This window comes from Hemiscyllium ocellatum, chromosome 14 (assembly GCF_020745735.1).
Source record: "Hemiscyllium ocellatum isolate sHemOce1 chromosome 14, sHemOce1.pat.X.cur, whole genome shotgun sequence".
Classification (NCBI taxonomy): Eukaryota; Metazoa; Chordata; class Chondrichthyes; order Orectolobiformes; family Hemiscylliidae; genus Hemiscyllium; species Hemiscyllium ocellatum.
The window spans coordinates 63,012,776-63,026,291 of NC_083414.1; the positions used below are offsets into that span (position 1 = coordinate 63,012,776).

The 13,516-nt window shown below is 42.0% G+C and overlaps 1 protein-coding gene across 1 annotated transcript in view; it reads left to right on the plus strand.

Moving 5' to 3' along the window:
• Positions 1–13,516, plus strand: part of rad18 (RAD18 E3 ubiquitin protein ligase) — a 299,135-nt gene that overhangs the window by 162,159 nt on the left and 123,460 nt on the right. The gene's annotated exons all lie outside the window — the stretch shown is intronic.

Sequence of the window (13,516 nt, forward strand, 5' to 3'; positions counted from 1 at the left end):
TTGCAAATATGAAATTTTCTTATAAAGCAACAAGTGATGGTCTGAAATGTAATGCCTAAAACCGTGGTAGAAACAATTTAAGTAGTCACCTTCAGAGGAGCATTTGACTATAGAGGGATCATATGTAGGCGTATGGGAAAAGAGAAGAGGCATGGAGCTAAATGGAAAATTCATAGAGCCAACATCAGCATGGTGTGCTGAATAGCCTCATTTTCTGTTTTGAGAGGTTCTGGAATCAATCCATTATTGGAAAAATGGTTCCGTAGATATTAAAAAGCTTAAATGCCAGCTTTACCACAGACATTTTCTAACCAATCTGTTCAGACATGTTATTACACCTCTCTTGTAACACATGGGACTTGAACCTGGGTATCTCGGTACAGAGGCAGGGACACTACCACTGTACTTGGTGCTATGCTGAAGAACTGAGTGTCTCTGATTCTCATCCATGACCAGAACAACTCCTGAGGTAGGAATCAAAGGGATCAAGGATTACAGGGACAAAGTGGGAGAATGAATAAGTAAGCACTTTTCACAATCCCAGGATGTATTCTCATTTTGTAATGTTGGAAAGGTAGTAACTGATTTATGCACACCAAATTCCCAATAACAGCAACAAGCAAATGTTGTTAAGATTCTCTCCGGGGTCCTGACCAGTAATTATCCAACACCTAAAAACAGATTATCTAGACATTCATCTAATTGTGGTTTGTTTGACCTTGCTGTGTATAAATTGGCTTGAATACTATTTCATAAATTACAACAATGATACCACATCAAATTATGTTTCATTGGTTATAGAGCACTTGGAGAACATTCTGAGTCTGGACTGGTCCAGGAGATACACTAGTTTGTTCTTTATTCATTTTCTGGAAATGTGAGATGCACAACTGCGAAAAGTAGAAACTAATTTGATTGAGTCCAAAGTACCACTGGAGACTGAAGTTGAACAATTTCAGACTTGTTAAAGGAAAGAAGGAAAAACCTTGGATTTATTTATAACTTTCCACTACGTTGGAATATCCTAAAATGCTTTGCAACCTTATTGAAATATAATCGTTGTTGTAATGTCAGAGAAGCAGCACGCAATTTGTACAAACCAAGGTCCCACAAACAACAATGTAATTTTGATGATGATATGATTATCAGTTTTGGTCATAAGATATAGGAGCAGAAATTAAGCCATTCAGCCCATCGAGTCTGCCCTGCCATTCAATCATGGCTGATAAATTTCTCAATCCTTGATCCCCTTAATTCTGAAGACTCTATAAATCTCAGTCTTAAATATACTCAATGACCTGGCCTTCCACAGCCTTCTGTGGCAATGAATTCCCTAGATTCACAACTCTCTGGCTGAAGAAATTTCTCCTTATTTCCATTCTAAAAGTTCTTCCCTTTACTCTAAGGCTATGCTCTTGGGTCCTAGTCTCTTCTACCAATGAAAACATCTTTCCAACATGTACTCTGTCCAGGCTATTTAGTATTCTGTAAGTTTCAATTAGATCCCCCCCTCATCCTTCTAAACTCCATCGAATAAAGACCCAGAGTCTTCAAGCATTCCTCAAATATTAAGCTTTTCATTCCGGGGACCATCCTCGTGAACCTTCTCTGAACATGCTGCACAGCCAGTACATCCTTCCTGGGATTTGGGGCTGAAAACAGCGCACAATACTGAAACTGTGGTCTGATCAGAGTCGTACAGAGCCTCAGAAATACATCCCTGTTTTTATTAGATTACTTACAGTGTGGAAACAGGCCCTTCGGCCCAACAAGTCCACACCGACCCGCCGAAGCGCAACCCACCCATACCCCTACATTTACCCCTTACCTAACACTACGGGCAATTTAGCATGGCCAATTCACCTGACACGCACATCTTTGGACTGTGGGAGGAAACCGGAGCACCCGGAGGAAACCCACGCAGACACGGGGAGAACATGAAAACTCCACACAGTCAGTCGCCTGAGGCGGGAATTGAACCCAGGTCCCTGGCGCTGTGAGGCAGCAGTGCTAACCACTTTGCCACCGTGCCGCCCATATCCCTATTTTTATATTCAGGTCCTCTCAAAATAAATGCCATCATTGCATTTGCTGTCCTAACTACTGACTCAACCTGCAAGTTTACCATGAGAGAATCCTGGACTAGAATTTCAAGTCTCTTTGCACTTCATATTTCTGAGTTTTCTCCCCATTTAAAAAATAATCCATGCCTCTATTCTTCCTACCAAAGCGCATGACCTCACACTTTTCCACATTGTACTCCATCTACCACTTCTTTGCCAACTCTCTTAACCTGTCCAAATCTTTCTGCAGCCTCCCTGCCTCCTTAATGCTACCTGTCCCTCTACCTATCTTTATATCACCTGCAAACTTAGCCAGAATGCCCTCGGTTTCTTCATCCAGATGATTAATTATAAAATGAAAAGTTATGGTCCTAACCCACCTTTGTGGAGCATCACTTGTCACTGGCTTCCATCCTGAGGAGGACCCTTTTATCCCCACTCTCTGCTTTCTGCCAGACAGCCAATCTTCTATACATGCTAGCACCTTGCCTCTGACACCGTGAGCCTTATTTTACTCAGTAGCCTCCTGTGCGGCACCTTGTCAAGGGCCTTCTTGAAGTTCAGGTAGTTAACATCCATTGGCACTCCTTGGTCTAAACTACGCATTACTTCCTTAAAGAATTTGCAAAGATTTGTCAGGATCTCCCCTTGATGAAGTCATGCAGACTTTGTCCTATTTTGCTATTACTTTCAAGTATTTAGTAATTTCATCCTTCACAATGGATTCCAGGATCTTACCCATGACCAAGGTTAGGCTATTCGGTCTGTAATTTTCTGTTTTTGCTGTGCTCCCTTATTAAACAGTTACCATGTTAGCAATTTTTCAGTTGTCTGGGCCCCTCCTGATTCTAGCAATTCCTGAAAGATCACCATTAACGCCTCTGCTATCTCTTCAGCTATCTCCCTTAGACCCTGGGGTGTAGTCCATCTGGTCCAGGTTATTTATCCCTCTGCAGCCTATTCAGCCTTCTCCTTGGTAATGGCCACCATACTCAGCTCTGCCCCCTCACTCTGTTGAATTTTTGGGATATTACTTGTGTTTTTCACTGTGAAGACAGACATGAAATAATTATTCAGTGCCTCAGCCATTTTCTTGTTCCCCACTACTATCTCTCCAGCGTCTTTTTCCAGTGGTCCAATATCCACTTCTGCCTCTCTTGAAACTCTCACAATCTTCCCTTTATAATATTGGCTAGCTCACCCTCTTATTTAATTTTCTCCCTCCTTATTTCTTTTCTTGTTGCTCTCTGTTAGTCTTTGTAAGCTTCCCAATCCTCTGGTTTCCCACTGCCCTTCACCACATTAAATGCTTTCTCTTTTGCTTTTATGCTATCCCTGACTTTCCCTAGTCAGCCATGGTTGCCTCATCCTCCCTGTACCATGCTGCTTTTTCCTCGGGATGAATCTCTGCTGTGTCTCCAGAATTACTCCCAGAAACTCCTGCCATTGCTGTCCCACTGTCTTTCCTGCTAGACTCCTCTCCTAGTCATGTCCCCCCAGCTTCTCCCTCATGCCTCATGTGGTTACTTTTATTCAACTGTAATACATTACCTCTGATTCTATCTTCTCTCTCTCTCAAATTGCAGAGTAAATATCAATCATATTATTATCACTGCTTCCTAAGGGCTCCTTCACCTTAAGCTCCCTTAACAAGTCTGCCTCATTGTACGACAATAAATCCAGTATTGCCTGATCCCTTGTTGGTTTCACCACAAGCTGCTCCAAAAAGCCATCTCATAGACATTCTACAAATTCCTTTTCTTCCCATCCATTACCAACCTGATTTTCCCAGTCCACCTACATATTGAAATCTCCCATGATCACTGTAATTTTGCCTTTCCTCCACATCTTTTCTGTCTCCTGGTGTATCTTGTGGCCCAGCGCCAGACTACTGTTTGGAGGCCTGTACATAATTCCAACTCTTACCTTTGCAGTTCCTCAATTCTGCCACACAGATTCTGTATCATCTGACCCTACTTTGTTTTTTACTATTGATTTTTGAAGAACACATTTACTGATCTGGTGATAAGGTGGCTAAGTGATCTTCGTCAATGAGAAGATTAGATGATTTAGATTTGATGATTTACAGTGTGGAAACAGGCCCTTCGGCCCAACAAGTCCACACCGACCCACCGAAGCACAACCCACCCATCCCCACTCCCCTACATTTGCCCCTTCACCTAACACTACGGGCAATTTAGCATGGCCAATTCACTTAACCTGCACATCTTTGGACTGTGGGAGGAAACCCACGCAGACACAGGGAGAATATGCAAACTCCACACAGTCAGTTGCCTGAGGCGGGAATTGAACCCGGGTTTCTGGCGCTGTGAGGCAGCAATGCTAACCACTGTGCCACCCACATAATTCTTATGTTTCAGAACTCTTTAAAAGGGGCCCAGTTCCCCTGTAAGGAGTGCAGGAGGTTCTGTATGTTATTGTGAACGTCATACTTTAGTCCAATTGGGAATGGACATGGCAGCAATTCTCTACAGATCAGTACCTTAGTGATAGGTTATAACTTCCATTAGCTCACTGTGTTTGCCTGTTTGTATTCGTCACTGATGCATTAGGCTTTGCTGAATGAAAGTAATTGCAGCTTCGGGCTCAACTCATTAGTTGCTGCCTAACATTAATTTATTTTCCTGGATGTTTGTGGCACTAATGTGTTTCCTGTGAACACCAGCATTTACTTATTAAAGATTGTGCATTATTTGTCTGAATCTCCTGAGGGACCTTTGAATAGCTTTGTCTTGTGAAGTTTTGGTTTGCTCAATGACTATTGGGTGCATTATTCTTCCAAACTCTCCTCACATTTGGTCATTTGAAATGAGTGTCTGACTTTATAGTGTTGTCTGTTCCTTGAATAAATGCTAGAAATGGAAGTGAGATGAATGATGGTAAGCTTGATAAATTAATGTTTCCAGACTTCCTGTTGGCATTCTTCAGGTTGTGAGCATTGTTGGCAAGTCTGGCATGACTGCTCATTCCTAGTTACTCTTGAGAAGGTAGTGATGTGACATCTTGAACCACTGCTCTGCGTGATGGAGTTGTTCAGTTTTGCTGTAGGAATTCCAGGCAATTTGGTGTACTCGGCCCAACCATCTTTAACTGCTTCATCAGTGACGTTCTATCATAAGGTCAGAAGTGGGTACATTCACTGAGATATCTCAGATATTAAAGCAATCCTTGTTCATAATCAGCAATATCCAGGCTTGGGCTGACACATAGGTAACACTTGGGCCACATAAATACCATGTAGTGACTACCTTCAGCATCAGAGAATCTAACCATAGCCCTTTGACATTCAATGGCAATATCATCACTAAATCCCCCATCCTCCTTCAAATCATCAACGCCCTGAGGATTACTAATGACTAGAAACTGAACTGGACTAGCCACATAAATACTGTGGCTGCAAGTGCAGGTCAGAAGTTAAGAATTCCTCCAGTGAGTAACTCAGCTCCTGACTCTCCAAAGCCTGTCCACCATCTACAAGGTACAAATTGCGAATGGAGTTTAATATAGATAAGTGTGAGGTCTTGCATTTTGGAAAGTCAAATCAAGGTAGGAGTTTCATGGTGAATGGTGGGGCCTTGAGGAGTGTAGTGAAACAGAGGGACCTTGGAGTTCAGGTGCACGGTTCTCTGAAAGTGGAGTTGCAGGTAGACAGGGCAGTGAAGAAGACTTTTGGCACACTAGCCTTCATCAGTCAGGGCAATGAGTATAGAAGTTGGGAAGTTATGTCGCAGTTCTATGCGACGGTGGGGCTGCACTTGGAGTATTGTGTTCAGTTTTAGTCACTTTGGTATAGGAAGTATGTTATTAAATTTACAAAGATATTGCCAGGACTCAAGGGACTGAGTTATGGGGAGAGGTTGGACAAGGTAGGACTTTTTCTTTAGAGAGTGTACGAGACTGAGGGGATTTCTTAAAGAAGAGTATAAAATCATAAAACGCATGTCTAGGGTAAATGCACTCAGTCGTTTTCCCAGGGTTGTGGAATCGAGGACTAGGGGACATCAGTTGAAGGTAAGAGGGGAAAGAATAAAACGGAACCTGGGGGGGGTGGAGGGGAGCAGGGGCAGGGGCAGGGTAATCTTTTTACACAGAGGATGATATGAATGTGGAATGAGGTGCCTGTGGAAGTGGTTGAGGCAGGCACATTAACAACATTTGGACAAATACATGAATAAGAAAGGTTTAGAAGAATATGGGCCAAATGCAGGGAAATTGGGTTAGTATTGATGGACTGTTTGGTCGGCATGGACCAGTTTGAACCAAAGGGCTGTCTCGATGCTGTAGGACTCTGACTGTAAATCGGGAATGTGATAGAATACTCCCCAGTTGCCTATTAACATTCTGGAAGCTTGACATCACCCAGAACAAAGCAGCTGCTTGATTGGCACCCCCATCCACAAACATTCACTCACTCCTTCACCAATGCTCTCAGAAATTCAGCAAACACCCTTAGCTGATACCTTCCAAACCCATAGCCCTTACCATTTTGACATAGCAGATGAATATAATATGGACAAGTGTGAGGTTATCCACATTAATAGGAGGAATAAAGAGGCAGAGCATTTCTTTAATGAGTGATCAGAAAGTGCTGATTTCAAAAGGCCCTGTGTCCTTGTTCACAAGTCACTGAAAACTAGGAGACTGGTGTAACATCCCATTTGGTACCCAAATATTGTATTAGGTTTTTGTCACAAAAGGCTTTTAGTAGAGGAGCAAAGAGGACTCATTTCAATTGTATAGAATAAAGGTGAGAGCTCACCAGCAGGATCCAAATGGCATTCTGCATCAGTTTGCTTGTTTTCAGTGACTTGTGAACAAGAACACAGAGGACCCTTTGCACATCAACACTTTTCAACCTTTCCTCATTTAAAGAATACTCTGCCCGTTTGTTCCTCCTACTAAAGTGAACTTATCTGCATTGCATTCCATCTGCCATTCTATTTCCCACTCAGTTGGTCTGTCTAAATCCCCATGAAGCATCTTTGCATCCTCCTCATCCCTGTCAGTGATACGCACTGCTGCCACTGTATGAAGGTAATGGAGAGAGTAAATATTTAGATTGGTGGATGGTTTGCTGATCCAGTGGGCTGCTTTAAGCTGGGTGGTGTCAATATTCTTGAGCCTTGTTGGAGCTACTTTCAGCCACTTTGGTGACATGATAATTGTAGGTGGTGAGTTATTTGCCATAAAATTCCCAGCTTCCCCTTGTTGCCACTGTATTTATCTGGCTGGTCCAGTTCAGTGTCTGGTTAATGATACCCCACCCCCACCCCTACAACATGTTGATAGTGAGGGATTTAGCCATAGTGAGCCTTTTGAATGTCAGTGGGAGATGATTAGATATGCTGTGGTCAGTCATTACCTGGCACCTGTGTGAAGTGAACATTACAACCCAAAGCTGAATGTTGTTTAGGTCTTGATGGCTATGAACAAAAACTCTTCAGTATGGGAGGAGTGGCTGATGGCGCTGAACATTGTGCAATCAACAGCAAACACCTCCCTTCTGACCTTATGTTGGAGGGAAGGTTGTTAATGAAGCAGCTGAAGTTGGTTGAGCCTAAGACACTACCCTAGGAACTCCTGCTCAGATGTCCTGGAGCTGAGCTGACTGACGACCACAAGCATCTTACCTTGTGACTTCAACTAGTGGAGAATTTTTCCCTTGATTTCTACTGACTCTAATTTTGCTAGGGCTCCTTGATGCCACACTCTGTCAAATGCAGCCTTAATGTCAAAGGCTGTCACTCTCCCCTTACCTCTGGAATTCAGCTCTTTTGTCCATGTTTTGAACCAAGACTGTAATGAGATCAGGAACTCAATGGTCCTGGGAGAACCTAACTTAGATGTCACTGAGCAAGTGTTGCTTGATAACACTGTCTGTGACATCTTCCATCACTTTACTGATGATCGAGAGTAGACTGATGGGTGTTATTTGGGTTGCATTTGTCCTGTGTTTTGTGCGCAAGGCATATCTGGGCAGTGTCTGACTCTGATAGATGCCAGTGTTGTAACTGTAATGGAAGAGCTTGGCTAGGGGCACAGCAAGTTCAGGAGCACATAGCCTCATTCAGATTGCTAGATTGTTCTCAGGGCCCATAGTCTTTGCTGTACCCAGTGCCTCCAACCATTTTTTTGGTATCGCGTGAGGTAAATTGATTTGGCAGAAGACTGGCATTTGTGATGCTCGGAACCACTGGAGGAAGCCAAGATAGATCATTCGCTTCTGGCTGAAGATCATTGCAAATTTTTTAGCCTTAGTTTTTGCACTGATGTGCTGAACTCTCCCATCATTTGAGGGTAGGGATACTCGTTAAATTGGCTCCTCCCGTGAGTTGTTTAATTGTCCACCACCATTCATGACAATGGCAGCACTGCAGAGCTCAGATCTGATACATTAGTTGTGGAAGCATTTCACTCTGTCTTGTCATTTGCTGCTTATGCTGTTGGCATGCAAATCATCCTGTCTTGTAGTTCACCAGGTTGACATCTCATTTTTGGGTACGCCTGGTGCTGCTCCTGGCATGGCCTCCTGCACTTTTCATTGAATCAAGGTTGATGGTAATGGTGCAGTGGGAGACCTGCTGGATCATAAAGGTTGCAGGTTGTGTTTGAATATAATCTGATGCTGCTGATGGCCCATAGTGCCTCATGAGTCTTGAGTTATATCTGTTTAATATTTATTCCATTTAGCACAGTGACAATGCAACACATCATGATGGAGGGCATTCTCATGAAGGGCTGTGCGTTGGGTCATGCGTACCAATAGCTCTCCTAAGTCCATTCTTCAGTTTCTTCCTAGCTTCCTTGTAACCCCCAGAGCCCTGTCTGATCCTTGCCTTTTCAATCTTAAGTAAGCTTCTTTTTTCCTCTTGGCTAGATGTATCATATCCCTTGTCATCCACGGTTCTTTCAACCTACCATCCCTTCCTTGCCCCAGTGGGACAATCCTGTCCAGGACTATCAGCAAGTGCTTCCTAAACAACCTTCACATTTCTGATATGCATTTCCCTGAGAACATTTCTTCTCAATTTAGGCACCCAATTTTCTGCCTAATAGTATTGTAATTCCCCCTCCCCCTTTGGGTTTGGAGTTATATGTAGACCAGATGCAGGTTTCCTTCCCTAAAATACATTAGTGAATCTGAGGTTTTGAACCATAATGGTTTTGTGGTCAGTGATTTCAGATTTTTGAATTCAAATTCCATCCCCTGATGTGGTGGGGTTTTATCCAGCTCCCAGAGCATTAGTTGAGTCTCTGGATTACCAATTCAGCAATAATGCCACCAGGCTATTGCCTCCCCTAAACTAACATGTACTGACTGAAGCAAGTTGGAATAGCCAAAATAATGGCAATTTTAATATGCACACTGTTATTCATCTGCAAACAGTGCACCAGCTTGTGATGAGAAAGGGAATTTCAAATTGCTACAGTTGCTGGTCGATAAGAATTTCCCTGTGAAACTGGCTGTCATCCTTCCTTTGATTCTTTCAAGAAATTGTGGCCTTTGGGCATTAATTACCAATGAACCCCTCCACTGAAAGTTAGGACTAGTATTTAGCAACGTAAGTAGCCTATCTAAAATGACTTTGAATGTTCCTATAATATAATATAATATCAAGCAACCTTCTAAAACTTGTTTTACTTGTCCACCATTTCTTCTCTCTCTCCTTAATCAAATCACTGTTTCTCTTCTGATACTTACTTGGACCCCCATTTTACACTTGCTGTCACTCATCTGCATCTTTCTCAATTAGGCAATCTTATTGATTCACCAAGGTTCTGGATATTGGCCTTGTAGTTTCTGCAATGTACAGGGAAAAGGAAGCTTGTTTTAATGAAAGGTGGAGGGAAATGTCAAACGAAGAAGATAAGTCAATAGATGCCTTGTTCCTGCAAAATCTGGCTAGTATGTTTCTGTTGTACATTGAAGAAAAGAGCATTATGAAAAATGAGAACAACTAAATCAAACTTTTGAGTCTGTATTCTTTCATTTAATCTAAAAAGTAAGTGGAACAGCATATTGATTGCCAAGTTGAAAATCGACTGGGCAAATTACAGCACTACATGAACAGTAACTTGAGTGTTTTGTTGAAGTGCAGAATGAAACATCTGCAATGTGAAGATCAGAATAAAAGATGCCTGGGGTTGTGATTTAAATGTGGAAAGCTATAGATATTTTCAAAGGAATCCACCTTGAATCTCATTTTCTATCTAGTATCTGTCCAGTTTCAGGAAATAAAATGTAATTTTGTACAATTTAAGATCATTTTTAGTTTGTTAAAGTTTCCTTGCTTACAAATAAAGCCTGTGGGAATGATAGATAATTTTACCATCGTCAGCATATGAAGAATAAGTTGTAATTTCACCAACGAAAGGATTGGAGAGTAATTTAGACCAATCTCAATGAGTGAGCAGGAGCTGCAATCTGACAAAGCTGTCTTGCTGTGGCTTTGTGCTGTTTCATTGCACTGCAGTTGTGTTAAGTGATCATCAGTGCAAATGCTATGCACCTGTAACTCCTGTATCCTGGTGTATGTCCTGAGATGTCAGATTGAATCACCCACACACTCACTTCACTTTAAATAACACTACTTCACAACACGTATACATTAACAAGCTCTCCTTGCAAAGTGTAGAATACTTTTTGATTATGGGGACTGCTGAAAGACTGTACAATCGAATGTTTTATTGCAAATAAGTCTTGCTGCTTAAAAGGAAACACATAACTTTGAAACATTACAGAATGAAGTCTACTTGTATACTGCATCAGGCCGCTTTAAATATTGGTTTCAGGGTTATGAGCTGATGCTATGCTTTAAGTTTTGTTAAAAATCTTCACCTGTATTGGTACCCCAGTTTTGAATCATTCTGACATGAGGGTCCCAACATTCCCCAAAGCTGGGAGGAAGTCTGACCTTCCCTTATCTGAGAGAGATTTTCGCCACATGCTCAGGAGACGTATAACAATTGGTGTTAACAACTGCACTATCTTAACATGCTTTTTCAATCTTTCAAAGCAGACAAAATTTCACATCAGGCCTTGTTTTGAGTGAAAAGTATAAAGCCAAGCAATTTGTAATGACCAAGGAGCAATCCTAATTTCCACCATGAGCACTGATCCCTGAACCTTAAGCCAGCAATTTTATCAACTCGATTTTTTTGGTCCCATTTCTGAATCTAGACATTCTTTAAATTTGAAATTGATGGCTATTTTAAAAGCTGGATAAAAATGATTTTTGTTTGTCATAAGTATTAGACACATTATGAATTTTCCTCGACTCAACCTCAACAATATGTTTTGTCTTGAAAGTATGCTATTCTACATCATTTGGCATAAAATTGGTTTTGTTGCCTCAAGCATTAATTTAGGGACAGTTCTGTGCAAAACCTATTTCATGTTAATAACTGGATTGAGACAGACTAACCCATGTGATATAAGGCCTTTACAGTCAAGGAAGATCGATCCCTTCCCTCCTGACCTGGCTTCAGATTAGTTGCTAGAGTTGTAAATACCACATGGTTTATTGTGTACCACTGAGTCCTGAATAGAACCATAGAATCAAACAGCACAGATGTGGACCATTCAGCTCATTGCATCTATGAAACCATCAAAAAACTGTCCAATTTTGTGTGACTCCTCAGCATTTCTTCCCTAAACCTTGTAAATACCTCTTTTTCACCTATGTATTAGACTCCTTTTGAAGGTTGTGATGTGTCTCTGTCCACCTCTTTAAGGCTATTGTTCCAGAGGAGAATTCATGTAATTGATTCATTGAATGTGGACCTCACTGACACTTAGTCCTCATCCCTAATTGCACTTAAGCTGGTGATGAAATGCCGTCAAATCATAGAATCCCTACAGTGTTGAAGCTGACCATTTGGCCCATCGAATCTGCACTAACTCTCCAAAGAGCATTACAACCAGACCCAACGACCGTCCCCTCTCACACCCTGAATTTTTCCACCTAGTCTACACATTCCTGGACACTAAGGTGCAACTTAGCATTGCCGATCCACCTAACCTACATATTTTTTGGACTGTCGGAGGAAACCAGTAATATTGATGAAATGGTACTTTGCATTTACTATGCTGTGTCTAATTTATGTAGTATGAATTGGGTCTAAGTTGGAGAGGAAGCTTCAAGTTCTCTGTATGCTGCATGAGAGTTTTGGGCTAATTGATGTCTATTGTGTAGAACTTGTACACTGTGGTTCCAGTTATTTGATCCTGCTCTTGAAGGATTCAGTGCCATTCTTGCACAATCTGAAGAGGGAGTAGTTAGGCAAATTCTGTTAAATCAGCTTCCATATCAAGAGTGAAAATGTCTCGAATCACACTTTCATACGAGTTATAAATCCCCTTCCCACGTTTTGGTGATTAGCACTCTCCCACTTGCTACTGGCTTTCTCTTACAGGCTGGAGAGGGTGTACATATCAATAAAGCCAGTGGTTAACATCAAGCAGGAACAGAGATTTATCAGGATGCAGAGAGTGACTGGATGGAACTGACTGCCAATCTGGCGCACCAGTATTACAGTTCAAATACTCAGAGACATGAGGTCAAATCCCACCTCAGCACCTGTTGGACTTCAAATTGCAAGCTGGTCTCAGTGATGGTGGCCATAATAACTATTATTGATTGGGAAATAGGAAAATCCGAACAGCATTTAACTTGTCCGGTCTTGTTAGAATTTTATAGGTTTACATAAGATACCCCTTTGTTCTTCAAAACTCCAGTGAGTGTCGTCCTAACTGATCCAAACTCCCTTCATACACCAGTCCTGATGTCCCTAAAATCAGTCTGGCGCATGTTTATTATACTCCCTTGTTAGCTAGAACATCCTTCTTCAGATTAGGAGGCCAAAACTATGCATAATACTCCCAAGTATGGTCTCACTAATATCTCAAATCTCTGAGGGAACTACAGGTAAAGGGAGAGTATGTGATCTGGTGAGTCTTGGTGACACCTTGGGCCCTCCTCTTTCAATATCCCTCCTGTTCAGCTCTCCCTGTGCAGGAGAGAAGCTGTCCAGGAGTTCTCCAGCAGTGACTGTGACAGGGAAGTGCTACACATACAGAATGTTCTAGGATGACCAGGCAGGAGGCAGCCTCGGTCATTGAGTGTTATAAAACTCCATGTGGCTCTCCAATATCCTTTAGAGAAGGAAATGTGCCATTCTTACACAGTCTGAACTACATGTGACTCCAGACCCATATGGGCAACATACGCTGGCCTTGCCAGTGACACTTGCATCCCGTGAAAGAATAAAAATAATTAAGGATTTTTAGGGAAAAGTTTTGTTGGCGGACGCATTTGAAACACAGTCCTCTCACTGTGCCTCCCGTTTTCTCTTGTAATAGGCAGGGTGGAATTCTCCTCTTAATGTCCTCATATTTCAGTTCCTGTCTCCCTTTTGTAGTTGGAATTGGA